The sequence below is a fragment of the Bombina bombina genome, chromosome 2 (assembly GCF_027579735.1).
Source record: "Bombina bombina isolate aBomBom1 chromosome 2, aBomBom1.pri, whole genome shotgun sequence".
NCBI classification, from domain to species: Eukaryota; Metazoa; Chordata; class Amphibia; order Anura; family Bombinatoridae; genus Bombina; species Bombina bombina.
In genome coordinates this window covers 731,491,404-731,500,149 of record NC_069500.1, presented here as the reverse complement: position 1 = coordinate 731,500,149, position 8,746 = coordinate 731,491,404, and positions in this window count along the sequence as shown.

Sequence of the window (8,746 nt, the reverse complement as noted above, 5' to 3'; positions counted from 1 at the left end):
AATGTAACTATTATTATTTTACAAGTAAGTATTTAGTTTTAAATAGGAATTATTTAGTTAATGATAGTAATTTTTATTTAGATTTATATTAATTATATTAAAGTTAGGGGTGTTAGGGTTAGACTTAGGGTTAGGTTTAGGGGTTAATAACTTTAGTATAGTGATGGCGATGTGAGGGACAGCAGATTAGGGGTTAATAACAGTAATGTAGGTTGCAGCGATGCGGGAGTGCGGCGGTTATGGGTTAATATGTTTATTATAGTGGCAGCAATGTCCGGAGCGGTAGATTAGGGGTTAATAATTTTATTTTAGTGTTTGCAATGCGGGAGGGCCTCGGTTTAGGGATTAATAGGTAGTTTATGGGTGTTAGTGTACTGTTTAGCACTTTAGTTATGAGTTTTATGTTACGGCATTGTAACATAAAACCCATAACTACTGACTTTCAGTTTACAGTATGGATCTTGACGGTATAGGCTGTACCGCTCACTTTTTGGCCTCCCAGGCAAACTTGTAATACCGGTGCAAAGAAAGTCCCATTGAAAAAGGACTTTTGGAAAGCTGCGGTAGTTACGTTTCGTTACAGCCAAAAAAGTGTGCAGTGCAGCTAAGCCTACAAGACAAAAACAAAGCTACAAGGATAGTAGCAAAATATGTAGCAGACTGTCACATGACCAGAACCCCCAATCAGATTAAATGAACTGTTATCATTTTTACCCACTATACTCCTACTTTATAAATTGTTATTGATCTGTTCTATTGTAACATATTACTTTGTCAGCACATGTAATAATGTCATGCTAATAAAGTATTCTTGACTTGACTTCTCAGCAGAAGAGAAACTTTTACAGAGCATGGCGGGGAATGCGTCTGTGTAGGGAAGAACCTGCAGGATTTTGTAGTATCTTTAATATATGGTTTTGCATTGATCTTGCACAGATCTTAATGTGTTTCACTTGCACAAGAGGATATTCAACTCTGAAAAGAGACAAATACCATCAGCAGCCTCCGACTTCCGCATTCAGCAGTGAACGAATTTGCCAAATTTACACCTCTACTATCTATTTGTATATTTATTTATTTATCTATTTAGTACTCAAAAGTCCCACACCCACTACCCCCACCCTCTCTTTGTATTGTAAAATATCTTATTGTGTAATGTTTTATATTTGTTATTTAAAACCATAACAAATTAGGTCCTTTTAATAAAATGACTAAATATATATACATTTGCTATACGTTTGCCACAACGTATCTCCCTCTCACATGATGTAAAGTTGTGTAAACCAGGATAGATTCAATCTGAGGCAGCAGGGACATGAAACAAATCTGTTTAGTGTCCAATTAGCTTCTTTTTTTAATTTTGCATAGAAACCTGGACAACTAACCATGGGTGGCCTTTAGCTTGATAAAGGGGACACTCATTTGAAATAGATGATTCTGCCTGTGGAAACTGCCATGTATACTGATCTTGTCAATACTGCAGTATTTGCTATGGAAAAGCTATGTAATCAAGATGTAGTGGCAGTGGGGGCAGAAGAAAAAATTTCCCTACCATTACTTTTAATTAAAAAAAAAGTATAAGCTGCTTGCCTAAATGCATTATACCTTTAAGGAAATTATCTGTTAAAAATGAATTGTTATATGGGTACAGAGCAAATTTCTTAGTTCCCCACAATATTCCTTTAAATTAATGTGGTAAGCACATTCCCCTACTTTGCAACCTGACTAGGATATCTAAAAACAAAGATCTCTGAAAAACCCTCAAAATCTCTTTGGCACCTAAATTCAGATGCTACTTAATTGGTACTTGTGGCTAATCAGCTGTCTCTATTTACATATGGCCTCCTATCCCCTCATTTTGTATTGCCCCAGACCTTAAATCAGCCAGATCAGGGCCCTACTTATCTCACATAAGCCACACTTCTATTGACGATGCCTCCGTTTGTCACCTGCACTACTTCAGAGTGCCTCCTCACCGCAACTGCACTCCACCTTCACAGCAACACTCCACCTTTAACCAACGCTCCATCTTTATAGCAGCATTTTATTGCTACACCTATATATATTAAATGGTATGATATTCTGGCTTTTGCTATTTCAAATTGACACAAATGTCTTGCACAAAGCCAATATGGAGTGTAGAGGTATCTGTAGAAGAGTCTTGTTCAGCCAGACTCTTTTCTGGGCTAGATTACGAGTCGCACGGTATAGTTTGCGCACAAGCAATAACGTGTTTATGCGATCGTTTGCGCACAAGTTAAATTCCTCTTCTATTACAAGTAGAAACTGGATGTGAACGCATGAGTGTGATCGTGATTTACGCTAGAATGATTAACGCAACCTCAAAGCTCTGGTTAACTGTTATGCAAAACTAAAAAAGTGTCACAAAACACATCAAAATTACATTTAAAAGTACACTTACACTCATAATAACACTACCTAATAAAAATTATATAAAAAATATTGCACAAAAAAGTTCTAAAGGTTCAAAGATCTGAGCTCTCAGGTGTTCGAAAGCAAAGCCAGACAAAGGGCTTTAACATAGAAATACATACATATACATGTGTGTGTATATATATATATATATATATATATATATATATACATACACACACAGTATCTCACAAAAGTGAGTACACCCCTCACATTTTTGTAAATATTTTATAATATCTTTTCATGTGAAAACACTGAAGAAATTACTCTTTGCTACAATGTAAAGTAGTGAGTGTACAGCCTGTTCAACAGTGTAAATTTGCTGTCCCCTCAAAATAACTCAGCACACAGCCATTAATGTCTAAACCATTGGTAACAAAAGTGAGTACACCCCTAAGTGGAAATGTCCAAATTTGTCACCATTATTTTCCAGCACTGCCTTAACCCTCTTGGGCATGGAGTTCACCAGAGCTTCACAGGTTGCCACTGGAGTCCTCTTCCACTCCTCCATGACAACATCACGGAGCTGATGGATGTTAGAGACCTTGCGCTTCCCCACCTTCCGTTTGAGGATGCCACACAGATGCTCAATAAGGTTTAGATCTGGAGACATGCTTGGCCAGTCCATAACCTTTACCCTCAGCTTCTTTAGCAAGGCTGTGGTCAACTTAAAAGTGTGTTTGGGGTCGTTATCAGAGGCGTAGCTAGAAACCACAGGGCCCAGGTGCAAGAACCTAAGCAGGGCCCCCCCCCCAAAAAAAAAAAAAAACATATCTTTTTTTTTTTTTTTTTTTTTTTACATTTAACACAGAAAAAAAATGTGAATCAGATTACATGTCTGCAAAAGGAGGTACCCTGTGCCCACAGTCTGTGAGATGGTCTAACCCCCTATTACTGTATATAGTGACACTGTTAAACCCACCAGTACTGTATATAGTAAGTCAGTGACACAGTCTGTAATCTGCCGGTGAGATGGCTGGCCTGATCCTACCCACCCCAGTACTTTATAAAGTGACCACAGTAGTCTGTGACATGGTCCAGCCCCCTGTACCGTATATAGTGGTACTGTATAGTGACACTGTTTACCCCCCCCCCTGCCCCCCCCCCCCCTGCTGTAGTAACAAGGTCTGTAATTTGCTGGTTCCACAAACATACAAACACACACACACACATGCATAAATACATACATACATACATACACACACACACATAAACATAAACACCAATGGGTAAAACAGAAACACCAACCCCTGTAGTAAGAGACACTAGTGTCACACTCACATGATATCAGTGCAGGCAGTGGCAGGTAAACGTTTTTTATTGTAAAAAAATATATATATATAATTTTTTTTTTAAGCTGGGACCCCACCCTTGGGGGCCATTCACAATTGCAACCTCAGCGCCCCCTGTAGTTTCCCAACTTGTTGTTATCATGTTGGAATACTGCCCTGCAGCCCATTCTCTGAAGGGAGGGGATCATGCTCTGCTTCAGTATGTCACAGTACATGTTGGCATTCATGGTTTCCTCAATGAACTGTAGCTCCCCAGTGCCGGCATCACTCATGGAGGACCAGACCATGACACTCCCACCGCCATGCTTGACTGTAGGCCAGACACACTTTTCTTTGTACTCCTCACACACGCTTGACACCATCTGAACCAATTACATTTATCTTTGTCGCATGGGACCACAGGACATGTTTCCAGTAATCCATGTCCTTAGTCTGCTTGTCTTCAGCAAACTGTTTGCGAGCTTTCTTGTGCATCATCTTTAGAAGAGGCTTCCTTCTGTGATGGCAGCCATGCAGACCAATTTGATGCAGTGTGCAACGTATGGTCTGAGCACTTTCAGGCTGACCCCCCACCCCTTCAACCTCTGCAGCAATGCTGGCAGCACTCATATGTCTATTTCCCAAAGACAACCTCTGGATATGACGCTGAGCACGTGCACTCAACTTCTTTGGTCGGCCATGCCGAGGCCAGTTCTGAGTGGAATCTGTCCTGTGAAACTGCTGTATGGTCTTGCCCACCGTGCTGCAGCCCAATTTCAGGTTCTTGGCAATGTTCTTATAGCCTAGGCCATCTTTATGTAGAGCAACATATTTTTTATATATCCTCATAGAGTTCTTTGCCATGAGGTGCTTTGTTGAACTTCCAGTAACCAGTATGAGAGAGTATGAGAGCGATAACACCAAATTTAACATGCCTGCTCCCCATTCACACCAGAGACCTTGTAACACTAATGAGTCACATGACACCAGGGAGGGAAAATGGCTAATTGTGCCCAATTTGTTCATTTCCACTTAGGGGTGTACTCACTTTTGTGAGATACTGTATATATATATATATATATATATACATATATATATATGTGTGTGTGTGTGTTTATATGTGTACATATGTATTTACAGAGGTATATACAAATATAAATACATATGTACACAACACTATATATATATATATATATATATATATATATATATATATATATATATATATATACTGTATATATATATATATATATATATATATACACAGTTATACAGTATATATATGTGTGTGTGTGTTTATGTGTGTATATATGAAATATTATCTTCTTATGTTGCGCTTTTAAATAACAGCGATCATGTTTGTGCGACTTGTGGGTGTTTTTTTTCATCTTTTACGGCTACATTAAAGCCTATTGGGGAATGCAATGTTGAGCTTGCGACTTCTCAAAGTCTCTTTGTTATTGAGGCTTTGTGACTGTGAGAGCATAAACTTTTTACTTTCAACACGTAAATAATACGCTACTAATTTGGACAGAGGGAATCTTATGGAGTATTGGGTAGTGACACAATTAGTCACAGGCCTGCCACAGGTGACGCGGGGACCGGTCTGTAACCTCCTCCTGTTCAATAATTGTTATACTCCACATACTCAGATCCTCTGCTGTCACGCACTGGATTGGCTATCTACTGGAAGCAGTTTTTCCTGCAGATGGTAAGTCCAGTAGTGTGGGTGCTTATTGGGTAAGTATGTAGACACCCACATGGCCTATAGGCTATTAGTAGGTACACTTAGTGTTGTACATTATAGCCAGGGGACTATTATGACAAGCATTTTACTTATATGTTCAGTGTGGTAAATCAGGCTGCAGGAGCCTACATTTTTATTATGTACACCTTATGTTTTTTACCTTTTTGTTTTATAGTATGTGTAGGTTATTTCAAGTGCATTTGAGTTATGTTATCAGCCTCTTGCTGCGCTTTATTTCATTTGCTAGCGTCAGTTTGTTTGTCTGCCTCGCATACTTAGTTTTGCATTTTGTTGAGCACTTTGTTCAGGCATGCGTGTCAGCTTTAAGGATTTTAGTTTAAGTGCCTCAGTTAGTAATATTATAGGCACCTCACGTCTTTCACCACCGTGCTACAGAGCTGTGTTGGGTTTGCACGCATCTTTTTCCCGCCGCATCATTTAGTGGATTCATACAGCTCCTCTGTTTGCTTTCGCCCTATCTGGTGGAGGGGGTAACATTTTATTGTCTAGAGCTGCTTATTTGTTGGGGTGTATTTATTGAAGGTTCTCTGTTTATGTATTTATCTTCCCATTCATTTTTTTAGGTTGTTTGTGTTTAAATCCTTTGCAATTCTTGTATGGGTCATTTTTTTGCATTTTGATCAGACCAATGCTGCTTTTGCTTCTAAGTCAATCTGTCCTCCCTCTGTTTGCTTTATACAGGGTGTTCTTCAGATTTTGCTCCAGGATTTAAAGATTTTGTACACTCTACTGTATCTGAAATGTTAACGGCAATGCCTCCGCTAAGTAAGCATAAAGAGTTTATTTCTGATAATCTCTTATTTAGCTTATCTGATTTAAATGGATCTACATCTGTTAAGATGCATGTTTAAGACTCTGGTTCATCTGATTAGTCCTCAGAGATTGAGTTTTTTTCAGATGATTAGGAGTTGGTCTCTGTTCAAGATATAGAACCTCTTTCTGTTTAGATCTGAAAAAGGGTCCTAGGGTTCCTGAGGAAAGGTCTGTTAAGCAACTGGATATTTTTTTTAATCCTACTGCTTAGTCACTGGATTTTTTTTCTGGTTCCTGATGCTATCTCTGAAATAATCTCTGTAGAGTGGTCTAAGCCTGGTATACCCTTTAATCCATCTTTAATATTTTAAAGGGTGTTTCCTTTACCTACTTCTAACATAGAGCATGCCAAACATATTAATTCCAAAAATATTGCATTAGTAGTCCTCACCAGGAGGGAGTGGCAATTAATATGATACATGAATGATTTTCTTTGAGTCCTTTATATTTGCTAATATTAAACTAATATTTTTTTAGGTCTCATTATCTGATGGGCCTGTGTTCCCAGACTTCCTGCTTGTGGGTCCTTAATTTTTAGGGAATTTTCTTGGACTGGTCTTTGGTCCAAGGTTCTCTTAGGTTCTTCAGACCACTGGGCTCTCAAAGTTCCTCTCTGCACTGTCCAGAACTACTGTCTCTCTCCAAAGTTCCAGTCTCAGCAGTCCCTCAGAACTGCTGATTCAACTCTCAGCAATCTTTGATCTCTAGGTCCAACTGTATATGTTTATTAACATAACTAGTTAGGTCAGTCCTTCCTCGAGCCAATCCAGGATGTCTCTTTGGTGGTAGGGAGATAGTTCCTGGCACCTTGTTGTCTCACAGCTAACTTTATACCTTTTGATTTGAATTCAATCAGGATTGTGAGGCCGGCTATCCATTAACATATATTAGGTAAGGAACCACTTATTTTCTGACTTCCTTTCTGGCATATAAATACATTAAGGGCTAGATTACAAGTGGAACGCTATTTCATGCTCCCGCTCAAGCGTTAACTGCTCTAGAAGTAAGCTTTTTACACGTGTTAAGTCGCGCTCATATTATGAGTAAACTGATTTTGCTCACGTACTAACCCGACACACGTAAAATGATGAACTTAGGATATCGCGCATGCAATAACCTAATCGCCCATAGAATTCAATGGAACAAAAAAGTGGAAAAACCCTAGCACCCTAATTGTGTGCAAACACGATTGCATATTCTCAAGTGCACTAACCTGACATGAAAATATGAATATTTCACATTCTAATGTTCACATAGAAGAATATGTTCTATTTATTCATAAATATATATGATGTTTTTTTTGCACAAATATACAGTATATTTATATATATATATATATATATATATATATATATATATATATATATATAGGAATATGTATTTACAAATATTAGAACACATTCTGCTATGTGCAGAACATTAGAATGTAAAATATTTACATTAAATACACACTATAACACTTTGATAAATATGAATATTGCATAAAAATGTTTTTACATGTTTTCATTTACTTAACTGAAAAGGGCTCCAAATGCACATATATTTATATATTTTATATATATATATATATATATATATATAGACATATACGTATTTAGACATGTATATGTATGTATCTCAATGATAAAGCCCTTTACCTGCCTTTTACTTGACACCTCATATCTTTGAGCCTTTATAACTTTTTTGTGCAACTTTTTTTAAAATAATTTTTATTAGTGTTATTATGAGTGTAACTGTACTTTTTAATGTATTTTTTATGTGTTTTGTGAGACTTCTTTATTTTATGAAACAGTTAACCAGAGGTCTGAGGTCATGCTGAGAGGCAAAATGTAGTTAGATTATGAAAGCACTCACAGTAATATTTTTTATATTAATTTATAACCTCATAGCCACATATTGTACGCAAAATCTCACAACCCCAAAATTACTATAGCTTTGCACCCAACAACATTGCTTCCTGCACTCCTTCATACCACATGTCTGCACCACTGTTGCTGCTTCACCACAATGTTCTCCCACTACCCATACTAGGGAACCATTTAGGGTGAGCCTACCCCATGGTTTACACAGGAGTCAAGTCGGGCATCAACGCATGGGAACGGAGATCCTGCACTATTTTTGCAGGAGGAACTAAGTTCCCTCTGGACAGAGAAAAGAAACACTTCAAAAAACACTGCTGCTGCTGGTGGGAGGAGCTGGACCACAGTCTGGTTAGAGGGATAGTGAGATCCTCTAGTAATGGTTAGTAACACTTCCTACAATACACTAAATGTAAGACTGTCAGTGGTCCTGCTGTGTTATCACCACTGTTATTAATATCTTTATTCTCTTTTATTACATATGGTGCTTACATTTCTGTGTGGCTTGCTCTGGGGTTATTGAGCTCCCCTCAGCAGAATTAGAACTATTGCACCTTAAGTGGGTTAGACTCTGTGACAGAGGAGGATTCTCAGGCGGAAAG